The sequence below is a fragment of the Colletes latitarsis genome, chromosome 12, assembly GCF_051014445.1.
Source record: "Colletes latitarsis isolate SP2378_abdomen chromosome 12, iyColLati1, whole genome shotgun sequence".
NCBI lineage: Eukaryota > Metazoa > Arthropoda > Insecta > Hymenoptera > Colletidae > Colletes > Colletes latitarsis.
In genome coordinates this window covers 26,832,730-26,854,994 of record NC_135145.1, presented here as the reverse complement: position 1 = coordinate 26,854,994, position 22,265 = coordinate 26,832,730, and the positions used below count along the sequence as shown (strand labels likewise).

The 22,265-nt window shown below is 30.0% G+C and overlaps 1 protein-coding gene across 11 annotated transcripts in view; it reads left to right on the top strand.

Annotated features, from left to right (window-relative positions):
• Cic (Putative transcription factor capicua) overlaps positions 1-22,265 on the top strand; it is a 144,904-nt gene that overhangs the window by 50,077 nt on the left and 72,562 nt on the right. For 9 of the 11 annotated variants that reach the window (XM_076779976.1, XM_076779979.1, XM_076779975.1 and 6 more), the window contains exon 2: positions 14,681-14,758. The exons of the other annotated variants lie outside the window; for them this stretch is intronic. The gene's annotated coding sequence lies outside the window, so the exon portion shown is untranslated. The remainder of the gene's footprint in view (positions 1-14,680; positions 14,759-22,265) is intronic. 11 annotated transcript variants of the gene reach the window in all.

Sequence of the window (22,265 nt, the reverse complement as noted above, 5' to 3'; positions counted from 1 at the left end):
AATGGTCCAATTTTCAAACAGCCATAACTCCTATAATAGTGAATATATTTCAATGAAACTTTTTTCTAAAGTAGAGCTCATGAGTACCTACAAAAAAGTATTAGACAACATTTCTGTAGGGCGTCAAATAAAATTACTAAAAATCAAAAATGAAGTTTTATGAAAAATCGGAACTTTAAACGTTAATAACTTTCATTTTGTTAGGAAATAATAAAATTTCTGAAATTTCATCTTCTGTCTCACTTCCCCTATGTTCATTTCTAAATCTGTCGGTAACGTTGCGAGTGACACGGAAATGGTAATGGGGCTCTAGAGCCCCAGAGAGCAGGGCCGAAAAAATACATTAGGCGATATGTCTACTCGCATACCTCGTCGGTGGACGAATATTCGACGATCGCGTTACCAACATTGGGGCAAACTACGCGTATTTTGGTGGAGAATATGTACAAATCGCAAAAATATTCGAAAAGTTGGACCCTGACCTCGCAAAATGAGAAAAGCACCATAAAAATGGTCCAATTTTCAAACAGTCATAACTCCTACAATTGTGGACATATGTCAATGAAACTTTTTTCTAAAGTAGAGCTCATGAGTACCTACAAAAAAGTATTAGACAACATTTCTGTAGGGCGTCAAATAAAATTACTAGAAATCAAAAATGAAGTTTTATGAAAAATCGACAGGGGGTTGGCGCCTAAATTATTTGGCAAAAATAAAAATTTCAAATCGTTCTGAAAAAATTATTGTTAGCTAGAGGGACCAATTACAGTCTCTTTTGGTCATTAGACATACCCTCGAAATCCTACTCAGTTTCGAGAAAAAAATTCCTTTGCGAAAATATAATTGTAGGCCGAAAATGGTACCCTGAAATTTTATGCGAATCTTTAAAAAATCATAACTTCTGAACGAATTGTACGATTTTAATGTTTAAAAAAGCAAACGACGCGTATTTTAGTGTAGAATATGTAGAAAATCCAAAAATATTCGAAAAGTTAGTCCTTGACCACGTAAAATGAGAAAAACCCCATAAAAATGGTCCAAACTTCAAACGACCATAATTCCTGCAATAATGAATATATTTCAATGAAACTTTTTTCTAAAGTAGAGCTCATGAGTACCTATAAAAAAGTATTAGACAACATTTCTGTAGGGCGTAAAATAAAATTACTAGAAATCAAAAATGAAGTTTTAAGAAAAATCGACTGGGGGGTAAGTGCCTAAATTATTTGGCAAAAATAAAAATTTCAAATCGTTCTGAAAAAATTATTCTTAGCTAGAGGGGTCAATTGCAATAATTTTTGGTCAATACACATACCCCTGAAATCTTAACCACTTTCGAGAAAAAAATTCAAGAAGGTATGAAATGTCATTTCAAAATTTGAAAACGTCATAACTTTTGAACGGATTGAACGATTTTAATATTTAAAAATACAATCAACGCGTATTTTAGTGAAGAATATATAGAAATTGCAAAAATTTAAGAAAACTTGATCCTTGACCACGCAAAATTGAAAAAACCCCATAAAAATGGTCCAATTTTCAAACAGCCATAACTCCTATAATAGTGAATATATTTCAATGAAACTTTTTTCTAAAGTAGAGCTCATGAGTACCTACAAAAAAGTATTAGACAACATTTCTGTAGGGCGTCAAATAAAATTACTAAAAATCAAAAATGAAGTTTTATGAAAAGTCGGAACTTTAAACGTTAATAACTTTCATTTTGTTAGGAAATAATAAAATTTCTGAAATTTCATCTTCTGTCTCACTTCCCCTATGTTCATTTCGAAATCTGTCGGTAACGTTGCGAGTGACACGGAAATGGTAATGGGGCTCTAGAGCCCCAGAGAGCAGGGCCGAAAAAATACATTAGGCGATATGTCTACTCGTATACCTCGTCGGTGGACGAATATTCGACGATCGCGTTACCAACATTGGGGCAAACTACGCGTATTTTGGTGGAGAATATGTACAAATCGCAAAAATATTCGAAAAGTTGGACCCTGACCTCGCAAAATGAGAAAAGCACCATAAAAATGGTCCAATTTTCAAACAGCCATAACTCCTATAATTGTGGACATATGTCAATGAAACATTTTTCTAAAGTAGAGCTCATGAGTACCTACAAAAAAGTATTAGACAACATTTCTGTAGGGCGTCAAATAAAATTACTAGAAATCAAAAATGAAGTTTTATGAAAAATCGACAGGGGGTTGGCGCCTAAATTATTTGGCAAAAATAAAAATTTCAAATCGTTCTGAAAAAATTATTCTTAGCTAGAGGGGTCAATTACAATAATTTTTGGTCAATACACATACCCCTGAAAACTTAACCACTTTCGAGAAAAAAATTCAAGAAGGTATGAAATGTCACTTCAAAATTTGAAAACGTCATAACTTTTGAACGGATTGAACGATTTTAATATTTAAAAATACAATCGACGCGTATTTTAGTGAAGAATATATAGAAATTGCAAAAATTTAAGAAAACTTGATCCTTGACCACGCAAAATTGAAAAAACCCCATAAAAATGGTCCAATTTTCAAACAGTCATAACTCCTATAATAGTGAATATATTTCAATGAAACTTTTTTCTGAAATAGAGCTCGTGAGTACCTATAAAAAAGTATTAGACAACATTTCTGTAGGGCGTCAAATAAAATTACTAAAAATCAAAAATGAAGTTTTATGAAAAGTCGGAACTTTAAACGTTAATAACTTTCATTTTGTTAGGAAATAATAAAATTTCTGAAATTTCATCTTCTGTCTCACTTCCTCTTGTGTTCATTTCTAAATCTGTCGGTAACGTTGCGAGTGACACGGAAATGGTAATGGGGCTCTAGAGCCCCAAGAGAGCAGGGCCGAAAAAATACATTAGGCGATATGTCTCTTCACATACCTCGTCGGTGGACGAATATTCGACGATCGCGTTACCAACATTGGGGCAAACGACGCGTATTTTGGTGGAGAATATGTACAAATCGCAAAAATATTCGAAAAGTTGGACCCTGACCTCGCAAAATGAGAAAAGCACCATAAAAATGGTCCAATTTTCAAACAGTCATAACTCCTACAATTGTGGACATATGTCAATGAAACTTTTTTCTAAAGTAGAGCTCATGAGTACCTACAAAAAAGTATTAGACAACATTTCTGTAGGGCGTCAAATAAAATTACTAGAAATCAAAAATGAAGTTTTATGAAAAATCGACAGGGGGTTGGCGCCTAAATTATTTGGCAAAAATAAAAATTTCAAATCGTTCTGAAAAAATTATTGTTAGCTAGAGGGACCAATTACAGTCTTTTTTGGTCATTAGACATATCCTCGAAATCCTACTCAGTTTCGAGAAAAAAATTCCTTTGCGAAAATATAATTGTAGGCCGAAAATGGTACCCTGAAATTTTATGCGAATCTTTAAAAAATCATAACTTCTGAACGAATTGTACGATTTTAATGTTTAAAAAAGCAAACGACGCGTATTTTAGTGTAGAATATGTAGAAATTCCAAAAATATTCGAAAAGTTAGTCCTTGACCCCGTAAAATGAGAAAAACTCAATAAAAATGGTCCAAACTTCAAACGACCATAATTCCTGCAATAATGAATATATTTCAATGAAACTTTTTTCTAAAGTAGAGCTCATGAGTACCTACAAAAAAGTATTAGACAACATTTCTGTAGGGCGTCAAATAAAATTACTAAAAATCAAAAATGAAGTTTTATGAAAAGTCGGAACTTTAAACGTTAATAACTTTCATTTTGTTAGGAAGTAATAAAATTTCTGAAATTTCATCTTCTGTCTCACTTCCTCTTGTGTTCATTTCTAAATCTGTCGGTAACGTTGCGAGTGACACGGAAATGGTAATGGGGCTCTAGAGCCCCAGAGAGCAGGGCCGAAAAAATACATTAGGCGATATGTCTCTTCGCATACCTCGTCGGTGGACGAATATTCGACGATCGCGTTACCAACATTGGGGCAGAATAAAGACGATGCACGTGTGCATCGCTGTAATCTTATCGAGGATTGTGTGAATCAACTTTGAACTTTCGTTCACTTTTAGAACAGAAATATAGCGAGTGTATCACGACTCTGTGTATACGTAGATGAGCGTGTACGGGGTACACAGACCCCCCTTGGGGGGAATTTTGATGGAATTTGTACGAATTAATTTTTTAATTGTGGTTTTATTGAAAAGTTTTTCGAAAAATTTAATTTGAGAATTTCGAATCGGGTTGGAAAAATTATTTTCTGGTGGGGGAGTTAATTATGATAATTTTTGGTGCATTCATGTATCCTCGAAATTCTAGAGAATTTTGAGAAAAAAATTCGAGAAGATATGAAATTGGATAGAATTTGTGTGTTCTTTGCACTAAAATTTAAACAATTGTTGATGTGGATAATAAATTAATTTCTTTTGAGAATTGGACAAAGTACGTGATTATAAATTTTTTGGTAAATATGAAATGAATTCATAAATATGAAATGAATTCATAATATGAAATGAAATTTCATAAAATGAAATATTAGTGGTATTATTCTAAAAAGTTTAGTATTTCTGTTCTTCACACTGAAATTTAAATAATTAGAAATTTGTTGATCAGTATGAAATGAATTCATTAATATGAAAGATAAGTATTTCATAATTTGAAATGAATTCATAATATGAAATGAAATTTCATAAAATTAAATATTAGAGGTATTGTTCTGAAAAGTTTAATATTTCTGTTCTTCACACTGAAATTTAAATAATTAGAAATTTGTTGATCAGTATGAAATGAATTCATTAATATGAAATATAAGTATTTCATAATTTGAAATGAAATTTCATAATATGAAATGAAATTTCATAAAATGAAATATTAGTGGTATTGTTCTAAAAAGTTTAGTATTTCTGTTCTTCACACTAAAATTTAAATAATTAGAAATTTGTTGATCAATATGAAATGAATTCATTAATATGAAATATAAGTATTTCATAAATGTGAAATAAATTCATAAAAATGAAATGAAATTTCATAATATGAAATATTAGAGGTATTATTCTAAAAAGTTTAATATTTCTGTTCTTCACACTAAAATTTAAACAATTGTTGATTTGGATTATAAATTAATATATAGATTCTTTTCAAAATTGGGCAAATTACATAATTATAAATTGTTTGGTAAATATGAAATGAATTCATGAATATGGAATATAAATATTGCATAAATATGAAATGAAATTTCATAATATGAAGTGAAATTTCATGAATATGAAATGAAACTTCATAATATGAAATAGAATTTCATAAATATGAAATGAAATTTCATAATATGAAGTGAAATTTCATGAATATGAAATGAATTCATAATATGAATTGAAATTTCATAAAAATGAAATATTAGAGGTATTCTAAAAAGTTTAATATTTCTGTTCTTCACACTAAAATTTAAACAATTGTTGATGTGGATAATAAATTAATAAATATAGATTCTTTTGAGAATTGGGCAAATTACATAATTATAAATTGTTTGGTAAATATGAAATGAATACATAAATATGGAATATAAATATTGCATAAATATGAAATATAAGTATTTCATAATTTGAAATGAATTCATAAATATGAAATATAAATATTGCATAAATATGAAATAAAATTTCATAAATATGAAATGATATTTCATGAATATGAAATGAAACTTCATAATATGAAATAGAATTTCATAAAAATGAAATGAAATTTCATAAATATGAAATGAAATTTCATTCTCAAAAAATTATTGAACTGTGTATACGTAGATGAGCGTGTACGGGGTACTCAGACCCCCCTGGGGGGGAATTTTGATGGAATTTGTAGGAATTAATTTTTTAATTGTGGTTTTATTGAAAAGTTTTTCGAAAAATTAAATTTGAGAATTTCGAATCGGGTTGGAAAAATTATTTTCTGGTGGGGGAGTTAATTATGATAATTTTTGGTGCATTCATGTATCCTCGAAATTCTAACCACTTTTGAGAAAAAAATTCGAGGATAAAATTTGTGTCGTTTAGGTAGGCTATGAAATATTAAATTGTCAAATATTTCTGTTCTTCGCACTAGAATTTAAACAATTGTTGATTTGGATTATAAATTAATAAATATAGATTCTTTTGAGAATTGGGCGAATTACATAATTATAAATTGTTTGGTAAATATGAAATGAATTCATAAATATGGAATGAAATTTCATAATGTGAAGTGAAATTTCATGAATATGAAATGAAACTTCATAATATGAAATAGAATTTCATAAAAATGAACTGAAATTTCATGAATATGAAATGAAACTTCATAATATGAAATAGAATTTCATAAAAATGAAATGAAATTTCATGAATATGAAATGAAATTTCATAAAAATGAAATGAAATTTCATGAATATGAAATGAAATTTCATAAAATGAAATATTAGAGGTATTCTAAAAAGTTTAATATTTCTGTTCTTCACACTAAAATTTAAACAATTGTCGATGTGGATAATAAATTAAAAAATATAGATTCTTTTGAGAATTGGGCAAATTACATAATTATAAATTGTTTGGTAAATATGAAATGAATTCATGAATATGGAATATAAATATTGCATAAATATGAAATGAAATTTCATAATATGAAGTGAAATTTCATGAATATGAAATGAACTTCATAATATGAAATAGAATTTCATAAAAATGAAATGAAATTTCATAAAAATGAAATGAAACTTGATAAAATGAAATATTAGTGGTATTATCCTAAAAAGTTTAATATTTGTGTTCTTCACACTAAAATTTAAACAATTGTTGATGTGGATAATAAATTAATAAATATAGATTCTTTTGAGAATTGGGCAAATTACATAATTATAAATTGTTTGGTAAATATGAAATGAATTCATAAATATGGAATATAAATATTGCATAAATATGAAATATAAGGATTTCATAATTTGAAATGAATTCATAAATATGAAATGAAATTTCATTCCCAAAAAATTATTGAAAACATTCGTTGATCAATATTGAATAATCATAAAAATTCCAATATTTATATTTACAATTTCTAATGATGAAATTCTCGAATATCCAAAATTTCATATTTCTCATTAATCCTTGCCTCAAAGAAACCCAATACACAAAATAAATCTGTTCATTTACCGCTGTTATCTTGACGAAAAATTTCAAATTATTCTAAAAAAATTATATTTAGTTACAGGGGTCAATTACAAGCATTTTTGGTCATTACACATACCCCCGAAATCCAACGCATTTTCGAGAAAAAAATTCAAGAAAACATGAAATTTATCGACAAAATTAAAAAAATTTCAAATCATACTAAAAAAATTATAGTTACTTGCAGGGATCAATTACAAGCATTTTTGGTGAATAGACATGCCCCAGAAATCCTCCCCATTTTCTCGAAAAAAATTCAAGAAAATATGAAATTTGACAAAATTAAAAAAATTTCAAATCGTTTTGGAAAAATTATACGCACTTGCAGGGATCAATTACAATCATTTTTGGTCGTTAGACCTACCCTCGAATTCCTACCCACTTTCGAGAAAAAAATTCAAGAAAATATGAAATTTATCGACAAAATTAAAAAATTTCAAATCATACTAAAAAAATTATATTTAGTTACAGGGGTCAATTACAAACATTTTTGGTGAATAGGCATACCCCTGAAATCCTCCCCATTATCTCGAAAAAAATTCAAGAAAATATGAAATTCGACAAAATTAAAAAATTTCATATCATTCTAAAAAAATTATTTTCAGGTGTAGGGGTCAATTACAACAATTTTCGGTCAGTAGACCAACCCTCAAAATCCTACCCACTTTCGAGAAAAAAATTCGAGAAAATATGAAATTTATCGACAAAATTAAAAAATTTCAAATCATACTAAAAAAATTATAGTTACTTGCAGGGATCAATTACAAGCATTTTTGGTGAATAGACATACCCCTGAAATCCTCCCCATTTTGGAGAAAAAAATTCAAGAAGATATGAAATTTTTAGACGAAATTAAAAAAATTTCAAATTTTTCTAAAAAAATTATTTTCAGGTGCAGGGGTCAATTACAACAATTTTCGGTCAATAGACCAACCCTCAAAATCCTACCCATTTTCTAGAAAAAAATTCGAGAAGATATGAAATTTCTCAAGAAAATTAAAAAATTTCAAATCATACTAAAAAAAATTACAGTTATTTGCAGGGACCAATTACAAACATTTTTGGTGAATAGACATACCCCTGAAATCCTACGAATTTTCTCGAAAAAAATTGAAGAAAATATGAAATTCGACAAAATTAAAAAAATTTCAAATCATTCTAAAAAAATTATTTTCAGGTTCAGGGGTTAATTACGATTATTTTTGGTCATTACACATGTCCCCGAAATCCATCGCACCTTCGAGAAAAAAATTCAATAATATATGAAATACGACAAAATTAAAAAAATTTCAAATTTTTCTAAAAAAATTATATTTAGTTACAGGGGTTAATTACAATTATTTTTGGTCATTACACATACCCCCGAAATCCTACGCATTTTCTCGAAAAAAATTCGAGAAAGTATGAAATTCGACAAAATTTAAAATATTTCTAATTTTTCTAAAAAAATTACATTTAGTTACAGGGGTTAATTACAAGCATTTTTGGTGAATAGACATACCCCTGAAATCCTCCCCATTATCTCGAAAAAAATTCAAGAAGATATGAAATTCGACAAAATTAAAAAATTTCAAATCATTCTAAAAAAATTATTTTCATGTGCAGGGGTTAATTACAATTGTGTCTGAGTGTGCCCCATATTACTCGCTAGCGTTCATAACAAATAATAATAATTATGGGGTAGCTTTGTGGTCAGTTATTTCACCCCCTAGCCCCCTCAGAAAACTACCACGGTTCACGAAGGTTCACTTTGATAAGAGAATCCTTATCAGTCGAGCGTTATCAGTTGTTGGTAAATGAACGAAATACACATGTTATTCCTTCCGGACAGTAAATCCTAAATATCTGTAATCAATTATTCAATTAATCGGAATAATTATCGCCGGGCTTGCATAACGGGCGAGATTAATAATTAATAAGATCAAAGATCGTCGCAGCGTATATTTGCCAATACGTTTTAAAAGCCAAGTTGTTCGCTGGCGCGTAAATAGCGACCGAAAAGTAAAATTTTTGGCAAAAGTTCATTGTTCGATAATGTTTTGCAAATTTACGAGTGGGTGGTGATTTCTTTGTATATAGGGTGTTTGATCAATAATGGGGAAAATTTTAATTGGGGGATTCTGGAGGCCAAAATAAGACGAAAATTAAGAATTTGTTGACTGGAGCTTCGTTAGAAAGTTGTTAAAGAATTAGTAATCATTCTGAAAAAAATATTTTTGGTTGAGGGAGTCAATTATAATCATTTTTGGTCATTACATGTAACCTCGAAATCCTAACCAGTTTTGAGAAAAAAATTCGAGAAAATATGAAATTCGACAAAATTAAATAAAATTTTGAATTATTCTAAAAAAATTATATTTAGTTACAGGGGTTAATTACAATTATTTTTGGCCATTACACGTACCCCCGAAATCCTAACCATTTTTGAGAAAAAAATTCGAGAAAATATGAAATTCGACGAAATTAAATAAAATTTCGAATTATTCTAAAAAAATTATATTTAGTTACAGGGGTTAATTACAATTATTTTTGGTCACTAGACATACCCTCGAATTCCTACGCATTTTTGAGAAAAAAATTCGAGAAAATATGAAATTCGACGAAATTAAATAAAATTTCGAATTATTCTAAAAAAATTATATTTAGTTACAGGGGTTAATTACAATTATTTTTGGTCACTAGACATACCCCCGAAATCCTAGGCATTTTCGAGAAAAAAATTCGAGAAAATATGAAATTCGACGAAATTAAATAAAATTTCGAATTATTCTAAAAAAATTATAGTTAGTTACAGGGGTTAATTACAATTATTTTTGGTCACTAGACATACCCTCGAAATCCTACTCATTTTGGAGAAAAAAATTCGAGAAGATATGAAATTCGACGAAATTAAAAAAATTTCAAATTATTCTAAAAAAATTATATTTAGTTACAGGGGTTAATTACAATTATTTTTGGCCATTACACGTACCCCCGAAATCCTACCCAATTTCGAGAAAAAAATTCAAGTAGATATGAAATTTTTCGAAAAAATTGAAAAATTTCAAATCGTTCTGGAAAAATTATTTTTGGTTCTGTGAGTCAATTACAATAATTTTTGGTGAATAGACCTAACCCCGAAATCCTACCCACTTTCGAGAAAAAAATTCTTTTCGAAAAATCTAATGTGAGGCCAGGAAATGCTTTCTTGAAATTTGATGCGAATTTTTAAAAAGTCATAACTCCCGAACGGATTGGTCGATTTTAATTTTCAAAAACGCAAACGACGCGTATTTTAGTGGAGAATATTTAGAAATTCTAACAATATTGAAAAAGTTGTTCTTTGTCACCGTAAAATGAGAAAAACACCCTAATACTGGTCCAAATTTTTAAACGACCATAACTTCTACAATAGTGAATGTAATTCAATGAAACTTTTTTCTAAAGTAGAGCTTATGGGTACCTACAAAAAAGTATTAGACAATTTTTCTGTAGGGCATCAAATAAAATTACTAAAAATCAAAAACGAATTTTTAAGAAATAATCGACCAGGGAGTAGTTCCTACGAAAAAAAAAAAATTTCGAATCGTTCTAAAAAAAATATTAGTGGCTGCAGGGGTCAATTACAATCATTTTTGGTGAACAGTCATATCCCCGAAATCCTACTCATTTCCCAGAAAAAAATTCGAGAAAGTATGAAATTTGTCGACAAAATTAAAATTTTCAAATCGTTAAAAAAAAAAATATATTAAGTTACAGGGGCCAATTAAAAGCATTTTTGGTGTAGAGTCATATACCTGAAATCCTATTCATTTCCTAGAAAAAAATTCGAGAAAATATGAAATTCGACAAAATTCAAAAATTTCGTTCTGGAAAAATTATGTTCAATTACGGGGGTCAATTACAATCATTTTTGGTCTCTACACATATCCTCGAAACCCTACCCACTTTCGAGAAAAAAATTCAAGAAAATATGAAATTCGACAAAATTCAAAAATTTCGTTCTGGAAAAATTATTTTCAATTACTGGGGGCAATTACAATCATTTTTGGTCTCTAGACATACCCTCGAAATCCTATCCACTTTCGAGAAAAAAATTCATGAAAATATGAAATTCGACATAATTCAAAAATTTCACATCATTATAAAAAAATTGTTTTTATTTATAAGGGAAAATTATAATCATTTTTGGTCTCTATACATTTCCTCGAAATCCTACCCACTTTCGAGAAAAAAATTCAAGAAAATATGAAATTCGACAAAAATAAAAAATTGCAAATCGTTCTAAAAAAAATATTTTCAATTACTGGGGTCAATTACAATCATTTTTGGTCTCTAGACATATCTTCGAAATCCTACCCATTTCCGAGAAAAAAATTCATGAAAATATGAAATTCGACAAAATTCAAAAATTTCGTTCTGAAAAAAATATTGTTAGCTAGAGGGGTCAATTACAATAATTTTTCGTGGGTAGACCTACCCTCTCGAAATCCTACCCAGCTTCGAGAAAAAAATTGAAGAAAATATGAAATTCGACAAAATGAAAAAATTTCAAATCGTTCTGGAAAAATTATTTTCATTTGCATTAATTTGGTTGGCACTTCGAAAGTTCAACTATCCCCAGCTCGACTAAAATCAATATGCAGTTCATTCAGGTAAAAATACGCGAACTCGATAACGATTATTTCGCTTCCCGGGCGTTCATTCGCTGGCATTAATCTAATTACAAATGTCCAGCTATTTTTGTATCGGAATATACGCCGCGGACCTATTTACGATTCAAACTCTCGTGTCGTCGAACGCACGAAGAATGAATTTCGATGACGTCGACGTTTCGATTTGGAGACAAAGTGGACCCAGTCGTACAGTGACTCGAAACGAAAATTTTAGTGAAATTTTTCTAGAATTTTTAAACCATAAAAAAATATCGAAATAAAACTAGAACCGAAAGATATTAAGGGAAACAATTTTTCTATTTCGTTTGCATTTCTTTATTAGAATGTTTGATACTGTCAATTTTATATTGAATTTACAAGATCGATGATATGAATTTTATGATTGATAAATTATGAAGATTGATAAGGTTTGTTGAATTTTTTTCTCGAAAGAGGGTAGGATTTCGAGGGTATGTCTAATGACCAAAAATGATTGCAATTGACCCCCGTAATTGAAAATAATTTTTCCAGGTTGAAATTTTTGAATTTTGTTGAATTTCATATATTCTCGAATTTTTTTCTCGAAAATGCGTAGGAATTCGGGGGTATGTCTAATGACCAAAAATGATTGCAATTGACCCCCGTAATTGAAAATAATTTTTCCAGGACGAAATTTTTGAATTTTGTCGAATTTCATATTTTCTTGAATTTTTTTCTTCCGAAGGGGGTAGGAATTTTGGGGTATGTCTAATGACCAAAAATGATTGCAATTGACCCCCGTAATTGAAAATAATTTTTCCAGGACGAAATTTTTGAATTTTGTCGAATTTCATATTTTCTTGAATTTTTTCTCCTGAAGGGGGTAGGAATTTGGGGGTATGTCTAATGACCAAAAATGATTGTAATTGACCCCCGTAATTGAAAATAATTTTTCCAGGACGGAGTTTTTGAATTTTGTCGAATTTCATATTTTCTTGAATTTTTTTCTCCCGAAGGGGGTAGGAATTTAGGGGTATGTCTAATGACCAAAAATGATTGCAATTGACCCCCGTAATTGAAAATAATTTTTCCAGAACGAAATTTTTGAATTTTGTCGAATTTCATATTTTCTTGAATTTTTTTCTCCCGAAGGGGGTGGGAATTTGGGGGTATGTCTAATGACCCAAAATGATTGCAATTGACCCCCGTAATTGAAAATAATTTTTCCAGGACGAAATTTTTGAATTTTGTCGAATTTCATATTTTCTTGAATTTTTTCTCCTGAAGGGGGTAGCAATTTTGGGGTATGTCTAATGACCAAAAATGATTGGAATTGACCCCCGTAATTGAAAATAATTTTTCCAGGTCGAAGTTTTTGAATTTTGTCGAATTTCATATTTTCTTGAATTTTTTCTCCCGAAGGGGGTAGGAATTTGGGGGTAGGTCTAATGACCCAAAATGATTGCAATTGACCCCCGTAATTGAAAATAATTTTTCAAAGACGAAATTTTTGAATTTTGTCGAATTCCATATTGTCTTGAATTTTTTTCTCCGAAGTGGGTGGAATTTCGAGGGTATGTCTAATGACCAAAAAATGTTGCAATTGACCCCTAAAAGTAACTATAATTTTTTTAGTATGATTTGAAATTTTTTAAATTCGTCTAAAAATTTCATACTTTCTCGAATTTTTTTCTCGAAAATGCGTAGGAATTCGGGGGTATGTCTAATGACCAAAAATTATGGCAATTGACCCCTGAAAGTAACTGTAATTTTTTTAGTATGATTTGAAATTTTTTAATTTCGTCTAAAAATTTCATACTTTCTCGAATTTTTTTCTCGAAAATGCGTAGGAATTTGGGGGTATGTCTAATGACCAAAAATGATTGTAATTGTCTTTTAAATGAAATATAATTTTTCCAGAATAATTTGAAATTTTTTTAATTTTGTCGAATTTCATATTTTCTCGAATTTTTTTCTCGAAAATGCGTAGGAATTCGGGGGTATGTCTAATGACCAAAAATTATGGCAATTGACCCCTGAAAGTAACTGTAATTTTTTTAGTATGATTTGAAATTTTTTAAATTCGTCTAAAAATTTCATACTTTCTCGAATTTTTTTCTCGAAAATGCGTAGGAATTTGGGGGTATGTCTAATGACCAAAAATGATTGTAATTGTCTTTTAAATGAAATATAATTTTTCCAGAATAATTTGAAATTTTTTTAATTTTGTCGAATTTCATATTTTCTCGAATTTTTTTCTCGAAAATGCGTAGGAATTCGGGGGTATGTCTAATGACCAAAAATTATGGCAAATGACCCCTGAAAGTAACTGTAATTTTTTTAGTATGATTTAAAATTTTTTAAATTCGTCTTAAAATTTCAGTATCTTCTTGAATTTTTTTCTCGAAAATGCGTAGGAATTTGGGGGTATGTCTAATCACCAAAAATGATTGTAATTGTCCTTTAAATGAAATATAATTTTTCCAGAATAATTTGAAATTTTTTTAATTTTGTCGAATTTCATATTTTCTCGAATTTTTTTCTCGAAAATGCGTAGGAATTCGGGGGTATGTCTAATGACCAAAAATTATGGTAATTGATCCCTGAAAGTAACTATAATTTTTTTAGTATGATTTGAAATTTTTTAATTTCGTCTGAAAATTTCAGTATCTTCTTGAATTTTTTTCTCGAAAATGGTTAGGATTTTTGGGTTAGGTCTGTTCACCAAAAATGATTGTAATTGACTCACACAACCAAAAATAATTTTTCCAGAGCGATTTGATTTATATTTGTAAATTTCAAAATTATATATTTTTTGAATCTTTCTATTCAACGATAAAAATATTTATTTCTGTTATCGTTTCCAATAAAAACAAAACTTTTTTCTCATTACAGTAGACCAATAGTGCCACCCCCAAATAAGTGCCGCCCGGGGCGGACCGCCCCCTTCGCCCCCCTCTAGCTACACTACTGGTGAGGTTACAAAAATAAATATTAAGTCAAATATAAAATTATGTATTTTTCAATTCTCTAAAATCGAAGATTTCTTCTTATAGAAAAATTTACAGTTTTTGTCTGACAATCAGCGTGTTAATTAATGCAGAAAAAATTAAAAAAAAATTTTTTTTTATCGATGAAAAGTGACTCGATTTTAACTGTTAATTCTTGTTTTGGATCGACCAAAAGATATACGTTGATTAGTCTGACATAGAAAAATTTATTCTAGACAATTTATACCGTGTCTGAATTTTTGATTTTCGAGAAAAAAATTGCTTACCGAAAATATAATTTCAGGCCAGAAAAGTCTTCAAATCTTTAAAATATCATAACTTCAGAATGGATTAGACGATTTTAATTTTTCAAGATGCAAATGACGTGTGTTTTGGCGAAGAATATTTAGAAATTGCAAAAATATTCGAAAAGTTGATCCTTAACCCCGTAAAGTTAGAAAACCCCCATAAAAATGGTCCAAATTTTCAAACGACCATAACTCCTACAATAGTGAGTGTATCTCATTGAAATTTAGACTGGAACTAGAGCTCATGGATAGCTACAAAAAAGGATTAGACAACTTTTCTGTAGAGCGTCAAACAAAATTACCAAAAGTAAAAAACAAGTTTTTAAAAAAATTGAAAAATAAAAATTTCAAATCATTCTGGGAGGATTTTAATTTTTCAAAATGCAATCAACTCGTATTTTAGTGGAGAATATGTAGAAATTCTAACAATATTAGAAAAGTTGGTCCTTAACCCCGTAAAGTTAAAAAAACCCCATAAAAATGGTCCCGATTTTCAAACGACCATAACTCCTATAATAGTGAATATATTTTAATGACACTTTTTTCTGAAGTAGAGCCCATAGGTACCTACAAAAAAGTATTAGACATCTTTTCTGTAGGTCGTAAAACAAAATTACTAAAAATGAAAAACGAATTTTTAAGAAAAATCGACAGGGATTAGGTGCCCAAATTTTTCGACGAAAAAAAAAATTTCAAATCGTTCTGAAAAAAATATTATTAGCTGTGGGGGCTAATTGCAATAATTTTTGGTGAATAGACATACCCTCGAAATCTTGCGCATTTTTGAGAAAAAAATTCACGAAATTATGAAATTCGACAAAATTCAAAAATTTCAAATCGTTTTGGAAAAATTATATTCGCTTGAGGGGGTCCCTTACAATCATTTTTTGTCATTACACATAACCCTGAATTCCTACGCACTTTCGAGAAAAAAATTCGAGAAATTATGAAATTCGACAAAAATTAAAAAATTTCGAATCGTTTTGGAAAAATTATATTCGGTTGCAGTAGTCAATTACAATAATTTTTGGTAAACTGATCTATTCTCGAAATCCTTCGCATTTTCGAGAAAAAAATTCGAGAAGATATGTAATTTTTCGTCAAAATTCAAAAATTTCAAATCGTTTTGGAAAAATTATATTTGGATGCAGGGGTCAATTGCAACCATTTTTGGTCATTAGACATACCCTCGAAATCCTACCCACTTCAGAGAAAAAAATTCAAGAAAATATGAAATTCGACAAAATTAAAAAATTTCGTTCTGGAAAAATTATTTTCAATTACGGGGGTCAATTACAATAACTTTTGGTCATTAGACATACCCTCGAAATCCTACCCACTTCGGAGAAAAAAATTCAATAAAATATGAAATTCGACAAAATTCAAAAATTTCAGTCTAGAAAAATTATTTTCAATTACGGGGGTCAATTACAATAACTTTTGGTCATTAGACATACCCTCGAAATCCTACCCACTTCGGAGAAAAAAATTCAACAAAATATGAAATTCGACAAAATTCAAAAATTTCGTTCTGGAAAAATTATTTTCTATTACGGGGGTCAATTACAATAACTTTTGGTCATTAGACATATTCCCGAAATACTAACCATTTTCGAGAAAAAAATTCAAGAAAATATGAAATTCGACAAAATTCAAGAATTTCATATCTTTCTGAAAAAATTATTTTTGGTTGCAGTAGTCAATTACAATAATTTTTGGTGAACTGATCTATTCTCGAAATCCTTCGCATTTCCTAGAAAAAAATTCGTGAAAGTATGAAATTTGTCGACAAAATTAAAAAATTTCAAATCGTTCTAAAAAAAATATTTTTAGTTATAACGGTAAATTACAATCATTTTCGGTCATTAGACATACCCCCAAAATCCTACCCACTTCAGAGAAAAAAATTCAAGAAAATATGAAATTCGACAAAATTAAAAAATTTCGTCCTGGAAAAATTATTTTCAATTACGGGGGTTAATTACAATAACTTTTGGTCATTAGACATACCCCCAAAATCCTACCCCCTTCGGAGAAAAAAATTCAACAAAATATGAAATTCGACAAAATTCGAAAATTTCAGTCTAGAAAAATTATTTTCAATTACGGGGGTCAATTACAATAACTTTTGGTCATTAGACATACCCTCGAAATCCTACCCACTTCAGAGAAAAAAATTCAACAAAATATGAAATTCGACAAAATTCGAAAATTTCAGTCTAGAAAAATTATTTTCAATTACGGGGGTCAATTACAATAACTTTTGGTCATTAGACATACCCCCAAAATCCTACCCCCTTCGGAGAAAAAAATTCAAGAAAATATGAAATTCGACAAAATTCAAATCCTTCAATTGCAATCATTTTGACAAAAATCGCGATAGAGGCGCCACCTGGCGGACAACCGTGTCGTTAGCTCGTTCTACGCTGGCTGTGAAACGGATCGAGATCGTTAAATAGTTACGCAAACGACCGAATCTGGATCCAGCTAATTATTTCTTCTCCGACTTGCTTATTCCTCCAAGTGCGACATATTGATCGCGCCTATGCGTTCCGGTACAGTGTCGTGTCGCGGCTAGGAACGTACTCTCGAAACCGAGTTGTGCCTACGCAAGTATGGCGCGACTTCCGGCGCGCTCTGAAGATAATAGTATCGCTGGAATGCACGGCTGGTTGGAAAACTGCAGTCGCAGCGAGTGAATTGTTGATGAGGTCGGGATACGAAATAATTAACTGTATTTGATATAATAAAATTCGAATGCAATGAACTAACGAAATGGGAATTTAAGTAAAAGTCAAAATGGAAGCCATTCGATGAACGAATAAAATGGGAATTTGTGTGAAAGTCAAAATGGCTTCCATTCAATAAAATTCCATTTTGTTCGTTTATGGTTATGGTCGGGATACGAAATAATTAACTGTAGTCGATATAATAAAATTCGAATGCAATGAACTAACGAAATGGGATTTTTTGTGGAAGTCAAAATGGAAGCCATTCGATGAACGAATAAAATGGGAATTTGTGTGGAAGTCAAAATGGAAGCCATTCGATAAATGGACAAAATGGGAATTTGTGGGAAAGTCAAAATGGCTTCCATTCAATGAACGAACAAAATGGGAATTTGTGTGAAAGTCAAAATGGCTTCCATTCAATAAAATTCCATTTTGTTCGTTTATGGTTATGGTCGGGATACGAAATAATTAACTGTAGTCGATATAATAAAATTAAGATGCAATGAACGAATAAAATGGGAATTTTTGTGGAAGTCAAAATGGAAGCCATGAACGAATAAAATGGGAATTTTTGTGGAAGTCAAAATGGCTTCCATGAACGAATAAAATGGGAATTTTTGTGGAAGTCAAAATGGAAGCCATGAACGAACGAAATGGGAATTTTTGTGGAAGTCAAAATGGAAGCCATGAACGAATAAAATGGGAATTTTTGTGGAAGTCAAAATGGAAGCCATGAACGAACGAAATGGGAATTTTTGTGGAAGTCAAAATGGCTTTCATGAACGAATAAAATGGGAATTTTTGTGGAAGTCAAAATGGAAGCCATGAACGAATAAAATGGGAATTTTTGTGGAATCAAAATGGCTTCCATGAACGAATAAAATGGGAATTTTTGTGGAAGTCAAAATGGCTTCCATGAACGAACGAAATGGGAATTTTTGTGAAAGTCAAAATGGAAGCCATTCGATAAATGGACAAAATGGGAATTTTTCAAAATGGCTTCCATTCAAAAAATTTCCATTTTGTTCGTTTATATATGTATATATATGTTCATTTATCGAAAGGAAGCCATTCAATAAAGGAACAAAATGGGAGTTTGTGTGAAAGTCAAAATGGCTTCCATTCAATAAATTTCCATTTTGTTCGTTTATATATATGTATATATATATGATTAGGATACGAAATAATTAACTGTGTTCGATATAATAAAATTCAGATGCAATAAACGAACAAAATGGAAGTTTATATGAAAGTCAAAATGGCTTCCATTCGATAAATGAACAAAATGGGGATTTGTGTGAAAGTCAAAATGGAAGCCATTCAATTAACGAACAAAATGGAAGTTTATATGAAAGTCAAAATGGCTTCCATTCAAAGAACGAACAAAATGGAAGTTTATATGAAAGTCAAAATGGCTTCCATTCAAAGAACGAACAAAATGGAAGTTTATATGAAAGTCAAAATGGCTTCCATTCGATAAATGAACAAAATGGGGATTTGTGTGAAAGTCAAAATGGAAGCCATTCAATGAACGAACAAAATGGAAGTTTATATGAAAGTCAAAATGGCTTCCATTCAAAGAACGAACAAAATGGAAGTTTATATGAAAGTCAAAATGGCTTCCATTCGATAAATGAACAAAATGGGGATTTGTGTGAAAGTCAAAATGGAAGCCATTCAATTAACGAACAAAATGGAAGTTTATATGAAAGTCAAAATGGCTTCCATTCAAAGAACGAACAAAATGGAAGTTTATATGAAAGTCAAAATGGCTTCCATTCGATAAATGAACAAAATGGGGATTTGTGTGAAAGTCAAAATGGAAGCCATTCAATGAACGAACAAAATGGAAGTTTATATGAAAGTCAAAATGGCTTCCATTCAAAGAACGAACAAAATGGAAGTTTATATGAAAGTCAAAATGGCTTCCATTCAAAGAACGAACAAAATGGAAGTTTATATGAAAGTCAAAATGGCTTCCTCAGATAAATAATCCTCATCTCATGAAAAACGTAGAAACTTTACGTATAATTAGAAGAAAACAGATGTAACATCGCGATTAACAAACACAAAAAGCTGTTTATAGCAAAGCACACGTGCATGAGTAGCATACCTAATGACGGTGATAGTCGAAATACAAACATTATGTCTCAGAGCTTGTTTAGTAATGTACCTCAATTTTTACGTAGTAGATATTCAGAGAATCGACGTCCAGTGAATTATGACTGTCGTACATACACATTGTAATCGTATGACGAATCGTTGAACGTAAGCAGAACTTGTGTGACAAAAGTGTCCAAGGTTTCGCGAAGTGTTTATGTTTGAACTATTATGTCAGTATTAAATTTACTCGTCGATGTCAAAATTAAATTATGTGACGAAATTAAAAAATTTGGAATCGTTCTAGAAAAATTATTTTTAGCTAGGGGGGTGAATTATAATTGTTTTTAGTCATTTGGCATACCCTCGAAATCCTACCCAGTTTCGAGAAAAAAATTCGAGAAGATATGAAATTTTTCAAAAAAATTAAAAAATTTGAAATCATACTAAAAAAATTATAGTCACTTGCAGGGGTCAATTACAATTATTTTTGGTCATTAGACCTACCCTCGAATTCCTACCCACTTTCGAGAAAAAAATTCAAGAAGATATGAAATTTTTCAAAAAAATTAAAAAATTTCAAATCAAACCAAAAAAATTATAGTCACTTGCAGGGGTCAATTACAAGCATTTTTGGTAAATAGAGGTACCACCGAATTCCTACCCTCTTTCGAGAAAAAAATTCGAGAAGATATGAAATCTTTCGACAATATTAAAAAATTTGAAATCGTTCTAGAAAAATTATTTCTAGCTAGAGGGGTGAATTGCAATTGTTTTTGGTCATTAGGCATATCCTTGAAATCCTACCCACTTTTGAGAAAAAAATTCGAGAAGATATGAAATTTTTCAAAAAAAGTAAAAAATTTCAAATCATACTAAAAAAATTACAGTTACTTGCAGGGGTCAATTACAAGCATTTTTGATCATTATACATACCCCCGAAATCCTACACAGTTTCGAGAAAAAAATTCCTTACCGAAAATCTAATGTGAGACCAGATGCATCCTTGAATTCGAATCTTTAAAATGCCATAACTCCTGAATGGATTGAGCGATTTTCATTTTTAAAAAGGCAAACGACGCGTATTTTAGTGTAGAATATGTAGAAATTATAAAAATATTCGAAAAGTTGGTCCTTGAATCAGCAAAATGAGAAAAACCCCCTATAAATGGTTCAATTTTCAAACGACCATAACTCCTACAATAGTGAACATATTTCAATGAAACTTTTTCCTGAAGTAGAGCTCATGGATACCTACAAAAAAGTATTAGACAACTTTTCTATAGAACGCCAAACAGAATTATTAAAAATCAAAAACGAATGTTTAAGAAAAATCGACAGGGGGTAGGTGCTCAAATTTTCCGTGAGATTGAAAAATTTCAAATAATTCTGGAAAAATTATTTTCGGTTGCAAGGGTCGATTACAATAATTTTTTATCATTAGACATATCCTCGAAATCCTACGCATTTTCGAGAAAAAAATTCCAATAGATACACAAATTTTTTGGTGAAAATTAAAATATTTCAAATCTTTCTGAAAAAATTATGGTCATTTGCAGGGGTCAACTACAATCATTTTTAATCCTTACACATATCCTCGAAATCCTACGCGTTTTCGAGAAAAAAAATTCCTTACCGAAAATCTAATGTGAGACCAGATGCATCCTCGAATTCGAATCTTTAAAATGCCATAACTCCTGAATGGATTGAGCGATTTTCATTTTTAAAAAGGCAAACGTCGCGTATTTTAGTGTAGAATATGTAGAAATTATAAAAATATTCGAAATGTTGATCGTTGAACCCGCAAAATGAGAAAAACCCTCTATAAATGGTTCAATTTTCAAACGGCCATAACTCCTCCAATAGTGAATATATTTCAATGAAACTTTTTTCTAAAGTAGAGCCCATAGGTACCTACAAAAAAGTATTAGACAACTTTTCTGTAGGGCGTTAAAGGAAATTATCAAAAATGAAAAACTAATTTTTAAGAAAAATCGACAGGGGGTAGGTGCCTAAATTATTTGGCGAAAAACAAAATTTCAAATCGTCCTAGAAAAATTATTGTTAGCTAGAGGGACCAATTACAATCGTTTTTGGTCATTAGACATACCCTCGTAATCCTACCCATTTTCGAGAAAAAAATTCAAGAAGATATGAAATTTCTCAAAAAAATTAAAAAATTTCAAATCAAACTAAAAAAATTATAGTCCCTTGCAGGGATCAATTACAATTGTTTTTAGTCATTAGGCATACCCCCGAAATCCTACCCATTTTCGAGAAAAAAATTCAAGAAGATATGAAATTTCTCAAAAAAATTAAAAAATTTCAAATCAAACTAAAAAAATTATAG